Genomic DNA, 13,049 nt, shown 5'->3' with positions numbered 1-13,049 from the left:
TGGCAGATTGTCTATGATCAATATTATGTGTAATTGTACCGTATTTATTGATTGTTTAATAGAAAATGGGTATTTTGAGTCTCACACTATAACAAATATGACAGCACCTCAATGAATTCTCTATAATGAATTAGTTTTCTAAAGAGTTTCATAAAAAATCATGAAAATATTGACTGTCTGTCCTTCCAGAAACTTACATTCCACAGCTTTGAATAAGGTATTTGATATGATACCTTTTTAATCCACCTGGGAATATGACAGTATCATAATTATGATTGTATGAGCACAGTGGTCGATCCTGTAACGCCTATTGTTCAATCTGTACATGTTCCCATCAGGCCAGCTAATACGCAGCTATAATATGTCCAACCACAACTATGCAGATGACACTCAGACCTACGTGTCACTGACGGCAGAAGAACACGGGCCTGTAGATACATTGTGTCACTGCATCCAACAGATCAGTGTGTGGATGCAAAACAATTTTCTCCAGACAAAACTGAAATCATTGTCTGTGGCCCACAGAAACAAAGAGACAGTGTTATCGGTCAACTTGAGACTCTCTCTCTAAAACCTAATAATCAGGTTAGAAATATAAGGGTAATATTGAACTCAGACCTGAACTTTAACAGCCACATTAAATCAATAACATCAGCAGCTTTTTACCATCTAAAAAACATCACCAGAATCAAAGGAATAGTGTCTAAACCAGACTTAGAAAGACTAATCCATGCATTTGTCTCCAGCAGGCTGGACTACTGTAACGGCCTGCTCACTGGGCTCTAAACAGGCTGTAAGACAGCTGCAGTACATCCAGAACGCTGCTGCTCGAGTCCTAACTAGAGCCAGGAAATACAACCACATTAGTCTGGTGCTCAGGTCTCTGCTTTGGCTTCCTGTCGCTCAGAGAATAGACTTTAAAACAGCTCTGCGTGTGTACAAGTCTCTTCATGGTCTAGTGCCAAAGTACATCTCTGACATGTTAGAGCCATATGAACAAACTCCTGCTGGTGCCCAGAGTCAGGACTAAACAAGGTGAGACTGCGTTTTAGTTTTATGCTCCTAAAATCTGGAACAGTCTTCCAGAAGATGTGAGACAGGTCTCAGCTCTGACTGTGTTTAAATCCAGGCTGAAAACAGTTCTATTTAGCTGTGTATATGACTCTCGTCACTTTTCATTCAATTGATTAATGATTATTTTTTGTTTTATGGAATTATTTTATTTGCCTTCTTGTGATTTTATGTAGCTGTAAAGCACTTTAAATTGCCTTGTGTACAAATTGTGCTCTAAAAATAAACTTGCCTTGCCACATGAAACACAATCGATGTCATTTATTCACTTGCTACTGTACTGTTTGCTACCAACAATCAATAAAGTATAATTAATTTGATTTAAAGCATATTTGTGAGTGATCTTTTTTTTTCAATGCCGTTTATGCTTTTTACAGAACAATTGATATATTTAAGGATGGTTGAAGGCTGGTTAAAAGTAGTTAAATATTTCTGAAGCCCATTCTGATCTGTTTACATGTGCAAAATGATGTAATATTGTTTTACATGCGCTTAGTTGGAGAGCAAACTCCAACAAAACAACATGAGGGAGGTGTGGAGTTTTTTCATCGGTGGCCATGAAAAAAAGAGTGGCCAGGGAATGGAAGGAGGCCACTGAGTTAAACTTGTTCTTTAACCCCTCTAACTCCTGATTCCTTACCATCTACCTCGGATGAAGTCCCGCACGGTCTTGACGTTTATTTTAGGTAGGGGAATGCCAGCTTTGCAGAGAACAGGGTCATCCACTAAAATCCGGTGCTGGACCCGCTCGTATGCCTCCAGGATGGTCGTCTTCTCCGGACTGCTGCGTGACCCATGAGGACAATGCAGCCACAAAAGTTTCACCAGTGTGTACATTAGCCTGTTGTGCTGAGCACTTATGTTTTGTTGTGCTGGTGCGTAGCGTTTGGCCATCTTTACTTTCTGTATCACAGCAGCATCAACAAGGTCGTCTCTTTTAGTGCGGCAGTACAGAGTGTTGCCCCAGTGCGTCCTGTACAGCTGATTGAACTGCTGAGGCTGCTTGTGGTGCTCCTCCACGGCATTCCAGGCTTCCAGGATATTGTTCCTCTGCTCGGTGGTGAGTGACAGCTTGTCCTCTGTCAGGCCAATGTCCAAAAGAAGAGAGCAGAACTTTTCCAGCTGCTGAAAGCCAGGAAGAGGAGTTGGACTGCAGACATCCTCCTGTGCAAACAGTGACACACAAATGTTATGCCTGTCTAGTCTTATTTGCTTTTCATCTGCTTCTGTCTCTTGTGACTGCAAGTTTTTTAGATTTTGTAACGTTATGTTGACTTTGCACACGACCACGTTGACTTGTTAAGCTTTTTCCTCAGTGATTATTTCCTTCTTCTACACAAGCTTTAAATACTTTGCTACTGTTTTCACTGTTGTTTTAATGTCTAATTTAACTCCTGGCAAAGTGGCAACATTTGAAAACTCGTCTAACACTGGCTCATACGTAGCAGTTGAACGGCTTTAACTCCTGGAATAAAATGTACATCCACATCAACAAACAAACAGCTACTCACAAAGACTGGAAGGTGAGCACTAGCCATTTCACTGCTGGAGAGCCGGATGTGGGGCAGCTCAGCACTCAGCGCATTGTCACAGGTCTCCACCTCACTCTCGTAAGCCTCATCTGGCACATCTGGATCATGCTGCCCAGGCTGAAGCACCTCCTCCTCTGGATCCGGCCCATCGTTCACGATGTCTGCGAGAGAAAAAGGGCCCGATTCTCCTGTACTCTGACTAAACAGGTATTCCAACCCCAGCAGCTCATTAGAGGGGACATCAGCGGGAGCCTGGAAGTTTCCCTCCACAGTCTCTCCGAACAGCTGCAGACAGCGGGTGTTGAGGCGGTCGATAAGCGGTGCAGAGTAGATTCTGTGGTGCCGTCCTTTTCCCCCAAACACTGCATCAGAGCGGCGGTCAGAATTCCACCGTGCAATGCCACTTATCAGATAGACCTGATAGGGCCGGGCTGCGCAGTGGGGACCTGAACATCACAATAAAACACATGAGATGACTCACAGTGACACGTGTGACATTTTATAAATATCCACACTACACCTGTGTACCTGGGAGCATGTTGGGCAAAGTTTTGTGGAATCCTTCCAGGCTGTTGTTGCCACGCAGACATTTGTAGTAGGGCACATCCACTTTGTTGATGGTCGTTGTACGCGCCACCCTATACATGTAGATGTCTGGAGGATCCTGGATGCACTCCAGGTGTCGCCGCCCACATCTCATCAATGGCCGCTGCAAATACAAATGACGTACAGACACACAAACCGATTGTTGTGTAGACTTTTTTATGCCACACAACTAGTATTAATGTTGTAACTTTTAGTGTCAGGTCTTTATACCAGGTGTCTTGAAGAGGCTGACTCCACTCTCATCCAGCCCCGCGGGGCCTTTCAGTTCCTCAATGGCCAGGTTGATGAGCCTAAACGTTTCCTGCGCCCCTTGTGTGACCCGTCGCACGTCATATTTCAGCTGCTCCTTGGAAATAAAAAGGCGGATGACGTCCTCATCTGTCACAGCCTTCAGAGCTGTCGGGTCCTTGGCTCTGACAGCCTTGATGAGGAGCTCCATGTCTGCTCGGCTGTACGCCAGCACCGCCCCAGCAAGAGCAGACTTGAACTCTGCGTACTTGGAGTGAGACTCTGTGCGGACGGCTGCATCAAAACGGTGAATCCAGTGAAAGATGTGCAGACGCACAACCATTCCACTGTCCACCCAAGACTGGAACAAAGTCTCCACAGCTGTTGGGCCCTGTGCACGGCAACACCCACGGTCCACATACAGGATGCTGGGGACAGGTTGGTTGGCCAGCCGAAACCTCTCCATTACTCCACGGCACATAGGTCCCAGCTTCTCTGTGGACTCCTCACAGGTCAGCACAAAGGTCACTATCTGGGAGTACTCATTTCCAATGCTGGTGAACCTGAGCCGTGACCCTCACCAGACAGCTTCTTCACTACCTAAAAAACATTTGGAGTTAGCATCCCAACTTAGTTGCTTGTTCTTCTATAATTTAACAGTGCATGACAATATGTTTATAATAGGAAATATGTTCTGTATGCCACAATCTATGATTGCGTTTTGATTTACATACTTTCTTGGTGGAATCCATCTTTAGCACAGTGCCAAAAGTGGAAGGATCTGGCTCCTGTAGTCCTGCACGTTGTCGGCCTCTGCCAGCAGGAAGGCGTGGCGCAGGAGCCGTGCAGACGGGAGATCTCTTGGAGGAGGCGGAGCCTGAAATGTGTGACCTACTGCAGAAACAATCCCTCCAGGTTTCACTAAGCTCATAAGGAGTGTGGTGTACAGGTCTTTGCACTGAAGGTGCTTCTCCGTGTGGTTTTCCTGTATCTGACGCCACACCTTGACCATAGTGTTCCCTTCGGTTCGGTCCCTCAGAAAACGCACAGCATTCTTGTCCGCACCACGCCTGTTAGTGGAGGAAAAATTGGTAACTTTAGGTCGGTTCGAATAACTTCTTTAAAGACTGACACGTGCACACACGATGCTGAGTGTACTCACTTGCTAGTGAGGACGGCAGGGAACACAGCTTGATGTGCCTCGCTCAGTTGTGTTATAATAACAGGATCCCATGCAAGCCACCGACCTGTTGTGCCACCTTCACCACCCCTGGCTGACTTTGTGCAAGGCCCACAGCACAGGACCTCCGTCAGCATCGTGTACCAGTTGGATACGTCACAAATGTGACGTACCTGGAGTACAGATCAGGGAACAATATATAATAACAATAATAACATATAACAATATATAATCAAATCAAGAGGATTTTCAAGGAACTTTTGCATGTTTAGATACAATGTAATCATTATTCAACCATGATGTTTTTACTCTAACACAGCTGAATTGAGTTATACCCGGTGGTGGTAGCCAGACTTGTACAGGTACACATTACGACCCTTTCCAACACACTCATCGCCACAAGGACACTTCAGGGAAGATCTCCAGACTCCTACAGGGCGCCACACAAAGACACGGCAGCGTAAAAACAGGTGTGGTACAGGCAGAGCACCTCCGACGAAGCCTGGAGGTTCTGGAGGGGAAAACCACATGTGGTCTGACTTCATCACCCTTCGCCTCTTGAGCACACCAGGGATATCCTTGTAGATTTGAACGGCAGTGAAGAGACCTCTCTGTGTCCTCCTTTAGCCATGAGATGTCAGCTGCTGGAATGCCATTTGGGTTTTCCCAAAGACGTACCCAGCCCTCTAACTCCACCTGTAACACGCACAACACGTACAAAGCAAAGTTGTTTTTATGATTTGTAACATGAAATGATACACATGGAGCACAGTTTAAAGAAGCGTCTCACACTTATGTTTGCATTCACTGTAAATGTTACTTACAGGTGAGTCACTTAGAGGTGGTTTCAGTGGATAATCCTGGCCTTGGGATGCGGACGGGGCTTCAGTTGGCTGTGCAGCAGATTCCGGCTGATTGGGCGGGATCCTGGATATGCGCTTCTTGTGTGGCAGCTTGGGTGGTGCGGTGGACTCAGGCAGCTTGGGTGGTGCGGTGGACTCTGGCAGCTTGGGTGGTGCGGTGGACTCTGGCAGCAAAAAGCCTTTGGGAAACACTGTAGTCTGGCAGCTTTACCTTGTCTCTGGGACCAGAATCTTCAGTCTTAGACTCCTGGGACTGGGTAGAGTCTAAAAATGTATACATTTTTTTATCTTATATTATGACTTATTTACATAAAACTACTTCATATAAATTGACTGATGTGTCTTACTTACATTCCACAGCCTCGCATGCAGCTACCATCTCAGCTTCATCACCGGGCCATAATGAAGGACTATACTTAGAGGTGCTTTCCTGCAGTTGCTGGACAATAAGGCAGTGTAACAATCAGAATGTATGATATACCACGTTTCACTTACTAAACACAAACAAGCATACTTACAACACTAAACACTCAACACTTAGTTGATGAAATACCACCTATTTGAGTATTTGTTATTTTCTGTGTAATTCTAACCTTTCTCTTTCTGAACACTTACTTTCTCCTTCTCATAAATATACTTTCTGAACCTCTTCATCGTCACACTTGTGATGTGGGTCACCGGTGTGTTCAACCACCTCCTCACTGAGCTGTAGGCCTTCTGTGCTCTGTCTCTCTCGCTGTCAGTGAACTGCTCTGGCTTCTTCTTTAATCTTCCATGCTGACTGTAGAGCTCCCACATCTCCTGAAAGCTGCTGTCCTCGAAGCCTTTCTGACCATAGATGCACCTGTCGATGTTTGCCTCAAGGACAATGGAGACTTGTGTGAAGCTCTCTGCATACTCAGCGAGGAAGTCTTTCACCCACTGGTTCACTGCCTCTCCTCTCTTTGGTGTGTTTGACTTCTCTGACTGTGCTTGTCAATTATGCTGGAATGATATATATTACCTTATTTCAAACAAGCATCATTTATATCATCTGACTGTGACAAACAGATTAGTAATTGAACCAAGAATGAAACAGATGTGTAAACATGCCACCAAATTTGGCATATTATATATATATATATATATATATATATATATATATATATATATCCTGAGCGTGCCTGAGGCGACTGTGGAAAGGAACGACTCCCATTTAACAGGAAGAAACCTCTTGCAGAACCAGACTCAGGAAGGGTGGCCAAAAAAAACCCCCACTTTGCTTTAAACCTTTATGTTGTCAAGCATTTGCATGACTAAGAGCATAGTTTGCTTGTGGAAGGGGTTCCATGGTGTAAAGGTCAGCACTCTGGACTTTGAATCCAGTGATCCGAGTTTAAATCTCGGTGGAACCTTCAGGTGTGCGCTGTCATGTTTATGTTCTGGAAAGAAGATGAGTGGATGAGGTTCGTCACACCAGAGTGTGTGATTGACCAATTCCAAAGAGAGGGCTTAAATTGGTTAATGTTGAAAAAGTAAAACATTCAGCTGAGAGGGTCTGTGCTATTTGCCTTCTCACCTCTGTGTGTCACTAATTGAATCTATTTGGTTTCTTCTTGCGTATTAATTTGCAATGCATATATTTTTCCATGCTCTCCATTTGGAATTTGGACACAGAAGCCAAAGGAGACGGAAACAGGAAAAACAATCTTTTATGAGGTGCGAATGGCGATCGCCCTCTTCATCACGGGCCCAGGTGTTTGCTGTCCGCCACTCCACCTCCCGGTGACCGGGTTCAGCGTCACCGGAATAACTCACAGACTTTTCCTTGCTGGTTTCTTGGTGGAGCTATTTATTGTGCCCCCTTTTCTCCCCACATGTGTGTTCAGTCCCAAAAATTACTACAGTCTGTACATATCTTTTTTTACCAATCAAGCCCACATCAGCTCCAGCTTTTACATCATTCCTAGCCATTTTTCACTCCCTTCTCCACCCGTCTTTCTCTATTTAAAGGGCTCCCTCTCTTAATTGAACTCCTCCCCCATAATCATCAACCTCCAGGTAACAGGTGCTCCTTATCACCTGCAGCCGACATAGATTCCCCCCGATACACAAAAATACTCATACACAACCACCAACATAACAGATTTTAGATAAGCACCCATCAGTGCCAGTGATGTCCCAGTCTCCATACTGATCCAACCCCAAACCCACAGACTAGTAGGTGTGCACCCCTAATAGCCTGCAGACTACAGATCAGGTCCTGGAAAATAAGGGACGGGGTCACTCCGTCACACAATCCCATGGTAACAATCAGCGACAAGGAGAACTACTCAAAAGCCTGTACAATTAACCCGGTGCCCACCCATGGGCCAACCAATCATCCAATCAAGGAGCTGCAATTTCTGAGCGCCAACTCCATGCGGTGCGCACAAGTTGGTACTGATTTAGGAAAAAGAGGATTGTACAATTTTACTCCTTGGTATGGATACTCTTTCAAAAAAGTCCAAAAAATGAAATATGTGGTTGACAAAACTGTGTGACTCAGTCCTTCAACACAAAAGGCAGGCAAAGGAAAAGATGTCCTCTCTATTTAATCATGGGAGGATGGCCTGACTACGATCAGGGACCTGAGCAGCAAAGAATAGATAGACATGATAAATAGTTATATATATGTACATACTAATCTCCAATACTACTATGACAAAAAGAGATCCAATGCACAGGTCCAAGTTGTACAGGAATGTGTTGTAGAAATTTGTTCTATATTTTTGTTGATTCCAGTACCTATATAATGCACATTTGTCACAGACGTTGTTTCTTACGGCCACACCACCCTGAATATCCCCGACCTCGTCTGATCTCGGAAGACAAGCAGGATTGGGCCTGGTTAGTACTTGGATGGGAGACTGCTTGGGAATACCAGGTGCTCTAAGCTTTTTCTCTTCTCACTACCACCTGCATGTCTTTTGTTGCAACGTCTGATCACCCTGTGACACATGAGGAAGTTGGTCATCTTCAGCTGCTGCTGCTTTGTTGGCAGACAGGAAGTGATCTGAGAGTCTCAGTTTCAACTGCAGGTAATAATCACATCAGGGATGAAGATGTGCCCACTACATATCAGCCTTTTTCGGCAATTATCTGGTTACATAGAGTAACCGTATGATTCCATTACCTATATAATGCACATTGGTGACAGCCATTGTTGCTAACGGCCACACCACCCTGAATATGCCCGACCTCATCTGATCTTGGAAGCCAAGCAGGGTTGGGCCTGGTTAGTACTTGGATGGGAGACTGCTTGCGAATACCAGGTGCTGTAAGCTTTTTCTCTTCTCTCTACCACCTGCATGTCTTTTGTTGCAACGTCTGATCACCCTGTGACACATGAGGAAGTTGGTCATCTTCAGCTGCTGCTGCTTTGTTGGCAGACACGAAGTGATCTAAGAGTCTCAGTTTCAACTGCAGGTAATAATCACATCAGGGATGAAGATGTGCCCACTACAAGTTAGCCTTTCTCGGCAATTATCTGGTTACATAGAGTAACCGTATGATTCCAGTACCTATATAATGCACATTTGTCAAAGACATTGTTGCTTACGGCCACACCACCCTGAAACTACCCGACCTCGTCTGATCTCGGAAGCCAAGCAGGGTTGGGCTTGGTTAGTACTTGGATGGGAGACTGCTTGGGAATACCAGGTGCTGTAAGCTTTTTCTCTTCTCACTACCCCCTGCATGTTTTTTGTTGCAACGTCTGATCACCCTGTGACACATGAGTAAGTTGGTCATCTTCAGCTGCTGCTGCTTTGTTGGCAGAAACGAAGTGATCTGAGAGTTTCAGTTTCAACTGCAGGTAATAATCACATCAGGGATGAAGATGTGCCCACTACATATCAGCCTTTCTCGGCAATTATCTGGTTACAAAGAGTAACCGTATGATTGCAGTACCTATATAATGCACATTGTTCACAGATATTGTTGCTTACGGCCACACCACCCTGAATATACCAGACCTTGTCTGATACCTGGAAGCCAAGCAGGGTTGGGCCTGGTTAGTACTTGGATGGGAGACTGCTTGGGAATACCAAGTGCTGTAAGCTTTTTCTCTTCTCTCTACCACCTGCATGTCTTTTGTTGCAACGTCTGATCACCCTGTGACACATGAGGAAGTTGGTCATCTTCAGCTGCTGCTGCTTTGTTGGCAGACACGAAGTGATCTGAGAGTCTCAGTTTCAACTGCAGGTAATAATCACATCAGGGATGAAGATGTGCCCACTACATATCAGCCTTTCTCGGCAATTATCTGGATACATAGAGCAACCGTATGATTCCAGTACCTATATAATGCACATTGTTCACCTATATTGTTACTTACGGCCACACCACCGTGAAAATACCCGACCTCGTCTGATCTCGGAAGCCAAGCAGGTTTGGGCCTGGTTAGTACTTGTATGGGAGACTGCTTGGGAATACCAGGTGCTGTAAGCTTTTTCTCTTCTCACTACCCCCTGCATGTTTTTTGTTGCAACGTCTGATCACCCTGTGACACATGAGTAAGTTGGTCATCTTCAGCTGCTGCTGCTATGTTGGCAGACACGAAGTGATCTGAGAGTCTCAGTTTCCACTGGAGAGAATAATCACGACAGGGAAGAAGATGTGCCCAATACGCATCAGCCTTTCTCGGCAATTATCTGGTTACATAGAGGAACTGTATGATTCTAGTACCTATATAATGCACATTTGTGACAGCCATTGTTGCTTACGGCCACACCACCCTGAATATGCCTTACTTTGGAAGCCAAGCAGGGTTGGGCCTGGTTAGTACTTGGATGGGAGACCGCTTGGGAATACCAGGTGCTGTAAGCTTTTTCTCTTCTCTCTACCACCTGCATGTCTTTTGTTGCAACGTCTGATCACCCTGTGACACATGAGGAAGTTGGTCATCTTCAGCAGCTGCTGCTTTGTTGGCAGACACGAAGTGATATGAGAGTCTCAGTTTCAACTGCAGGTAATAATCACATCAGGGATGAAGATGTGCCCAGTACATATCAACCTTTCTCGGCAATTATCTGGTTACATAGAGGAACTGTATGATTCCAGTACCTATATAATGCACATTTGTGACAGACATTGTTGCTTACAGCCACACCACCCTGAATATGCCCGACCTAGTCTGATCTCGGAAGCCAAGCAGGGCTGGGCCTGGTTAGTACTTGGATGGGAGACAGCTTGGGGATACCAGGTGCTGTAAGCGTTTTCTCTTCTCTCTACCACCGGTATGTCTTTTGTTGCAACGTCTGATCACCCTGTGACACATGAGGAAGTTGGTCATCTTCAGGTGCTGCTGCTTTGTTGGCAGACACGAAGTGATCTGAGAGTCTCAGTTTCAACTGCAGGTAATAATCACATCAGGGATGAAGATGTGCCCACTACATATCAGCCTTTCTCGGCAATTATCTGGTTACAAAGAGTAACCGTATGATTCCAGTACCTATATAATGCACATTGGTGACAGCCATTGTTGCTTACGGCCACACCACCCTGAATATGCTCGACCTCGTCTGATCTCTGAAGCCAAGCAGGGTTGGGCCTGGTTAGTACTTGGATGGGAGACTGCTTTGGAATACCAGGTGCTGTAAGCTTTTTCTCTTCTCTCTACCACCTGCATGTCTTTTGTTGCAACGTCTGATCACCCTGTGACACATGAGGAAGTTGGTCATCTTCAGCTGCTGCTGCTTTGTTGGCAGACACGAAGTGATCTAAGAGTCTCAGTTTCAACTGCAGGTAATAATCACATCAGGGATGAAGATGTGCCCACTACAAGTTAGCCTTTCTCGGCAATTATCTGGTTACATAGAGTAACCGTATGATTCCAGTACCTATATAATGCACATTTGTCAAAGACATTGTTGCTTACGGCCTCACCACCCTGAAACTACCCGACCTCGTCTGATCTCGGAAGCCAAGCAGGGTTGGGCTTGGTTAGTACTTGGATGGGAGACTGCTTGGGAATACCAGGTGCTGTAAGCTTTTTCTCTTCTCACTACCCCCTGCATGTTTTTTGTTGCAACGTCTGATCACCCTGTGACACATGAGTAAGTTGGTCATCTTCAGCTGCTGCTGCTTTGTTGGCAGAAACGAAGTGATCTGAGAGTTTCAGTTTCAACTGCAGGTAATAATCACATCAGGGATGAAGATGTGCCCACTACATATCAGCCTTTCTCGGCAATTATCTGGTTACAAAGAGTAACCGTATGATTGCAGTACCTATATAATGCACATTGTTCACAGATATTGTTGCTTACGGCCACACCACCCTGAATATACCAGACCTTGTCTGATACCTGGAAGCCAAGCAGGGTTGGGCCTGGTTAGTACTTGGATGGGAGACTGCTTGGGAATACCAAGTGCTGTAAGCTTTTTCTCTTCTCTCTACCACCTGCATGTCTTTTGTTGCAACGTCTGATCACCCTGTGACACATGAGGAAGTTGGTCATCTTCAGCTGCTGCTGCTTTGTTGGCAGACACGAAGTGATCTGAGAGTCTCAGTTTCAACTGCAGGTAATAATCACATCAGGGATGAAGATGTGCCCACTACATATCAGCCTTTCTCGGCAATTATCTGGATACATAGAGCAACCGTATGATTCCAGTACCTATATAATGCACATTGTTCACCTATATTGTTACTTACGGCCACACCACCGTGAAAATACCCGACCTCGTCTGATCTCGGAAGCCAAGCAGGTTTGGGCCTGGTTAGTACTTGTATGGGAGACTGCTTGGGAATACCAGGTGCTGTAAGCTTTTTCTCTTCTCACTACCCCCTGCATGTTTTTTGTTGCAACGTCTGATCACCCTGTGACACATGAGTAAGTTGGTCATCTTCAGCTGCTGCTGCTATGTTGGCAGACACGAAGTGATCTGAGAGTCTCAGTTTCCACTGGAGAGAATAATCACGACAGGGAAGAAGATGTGCCCAATACGCATCAGCCTTTCTCGGCAATTATCTGGTTACATAGAGGAACTGTATGATTCTAGTACCTATATAATGCACATTTGTGACAGCCATTGTTGCTTACGGCCACACCACCCTGAATATGCCTGACTTTGGAAGCCAAGCAGGGTTGGGCCTGGTTAGTACTTGGATGGGAGACCGCTTGGGAATACCAGGTGCTGTAAGCTTTTTCTCTTCTCTCTACCACCTGCATGTCTTTTGTTGCAACGTCTGATCACCCTGTGACACATGAGGAAGTTGGTCATCTTCAGCAGCTGCTGCTTTGTTGGCAGACACGAAGTGATATGAGAGTCTCAGTTTCAACTGCAGGTAATAATCACATCAGGGATGAAGATGTGCCCAGTACATATCAGCCTTTCTCGGCAATTATCTGGTTACATAGAGGAACTGTATGATTCCAGTACCTATATAATGCACATTTGTGACAGACATTGTTGCTTACAGCCACACCACCCTGAATATGCCCGACCTAGTCTGATCTCGGAAGCCAAGCAGGGCTGGGCCTGGTTAGTACTTGGATGGGAGACAGCTTGGGGATACCAGGTACTGTAAGCGTTTTCTCTTCTCTC

The 13,049-nt window shown here is 45.4% G+C and overlaps 3 non-coding genes and 11 pseudogenes across 3 annotated transcripts; all 14 read left to right on the top strand.

Moving 5' to 3' along the window:
- Positions 1-6,802: 6,802 nt before the first annotated feature.
- Positions 6,803-6,874, top strand: trnaq-uug (transfer RNA glutamine (anticodon UUG)). The gene has a single exon. It is a non-coding gene; the product is annotated as a tRNA-Gln (tRNA).
- A 1,404-nt stretch (positions 6,875-8,278) lies between these two features.
- LOC140287930 (5S ribosomal RNA) lies at positions 8,279-8,397 on the top strand (annotated as a pseudogene).
- A 269-nt stretch (positions 8,398-8,666) lies between these two features.
- LOC140299783 (5S ribosomal RNA) lies at positions 8,667-8,785 on the top strand (annotated as a pseudogene).
- A 269-nt stretch (positions 8,786-9,054) lies between these two features.
- LOC140291319 (5S ribosomal RNA) lies at positions 9,055-9,173 on the top strand. The gene has a single exon (XR_011912441.1). It is a non-coding gene; the product is annotated as a 5S ribosomal RNA (ribosomal RNA).
- Positions 9,174-9,442: 269 nt separating this feature from the next.
- On the top strand, positions 9,443-9,562 carry LOC140295092 (5S ribosomal RNA; annotated as a pseudogene).
- A 269-nt stretch (positions 9,563-9,831) lies between these two features.
- Positions 9,832-9,950, top strand: LOC140317468 (5S ribosomal RNA; annotated as a pseudogene).
- A 269-nt stretch (positions 9,951-10,219) lies between these two features.
- On the top strand, positions 10,220-10,328 carry LOC140293131 (5S ribosomal RNA; annotated as a pseudogene).
- A 269-nt stretch (positions 10,329-10,597) lies between these two features.
- Positions 10,598-10,716, top strand: LOC140289244 (5S ribosomal RNA; annotated as a pseudogene).
- Positions 10,717-10,985: 269 nt separating this feature from the next.
- LOC140305400 (5S ribosomal RNA) lies at positions 10,986-11,104 on the top strand (annotated as a pseudogene).
- Positions 11,105-11,373: 269 nt separating this feature from the next.
- LOC140298234 (5S ribosomal RNA) lies at positions 11,374-11,492 on the top strand. Its single transcript, XR_011913900.1, has one exon. It is a non-coding gene; the product is annotated as a 5S ribosomal RNA (ribosomal RNA).
- Positions 11,493-11,761: 269 nt separating this feature from the next.
- Positions 11,762-11,881, top strand: LOC140295091 (5S ribosomal RNA; annotated as a pseudogene).
- A 269-nt stretch (positions 11,882-12,150) lies between these two features.
- LOC140317457 (5S ribosomal RNA) lies at positions 12,151-12,269 on the top strand (annotated as a pseudogene).
- Positions 12,270-12,538: 269 nt separating this feature from the next.
- LOC140291597 (5S ribosomal RNA) lies at positions 12,539-12,647 on the top strand (annotated as a pseudogene).
- A 269-nt stretch (positions 12,648-12,916) lies between these two features.
- On the top strand, positions 12,917-13,035 carry LOC140292056 (5S ribosomal RNA; annotated as a pseudogene).
- Positions 13,036-13,049: the final 14 nt, after the last annotated feature.

Source organism: Leuresthes tenuis, unplaced genomic scaffold (genome assembly GCF_036924035.1).
Source record: "Leuresthes tenuis unplaced genomic scaffold, fLeuTen1.0.hap1 SCAF_1, whole genome shotgun sequence".
Taxonomy (NCBI): Eukaryota; Metazoa; Chordata; class Actinopteri; order Atheriniformes; family Atherinopsidae; genus Leuresthes; species Leuresthes tenuis.
Note: the sequence above shows the minus strand (reverse complement) of the source record. Positions and strands in the feature narration are given on the sequence as shown.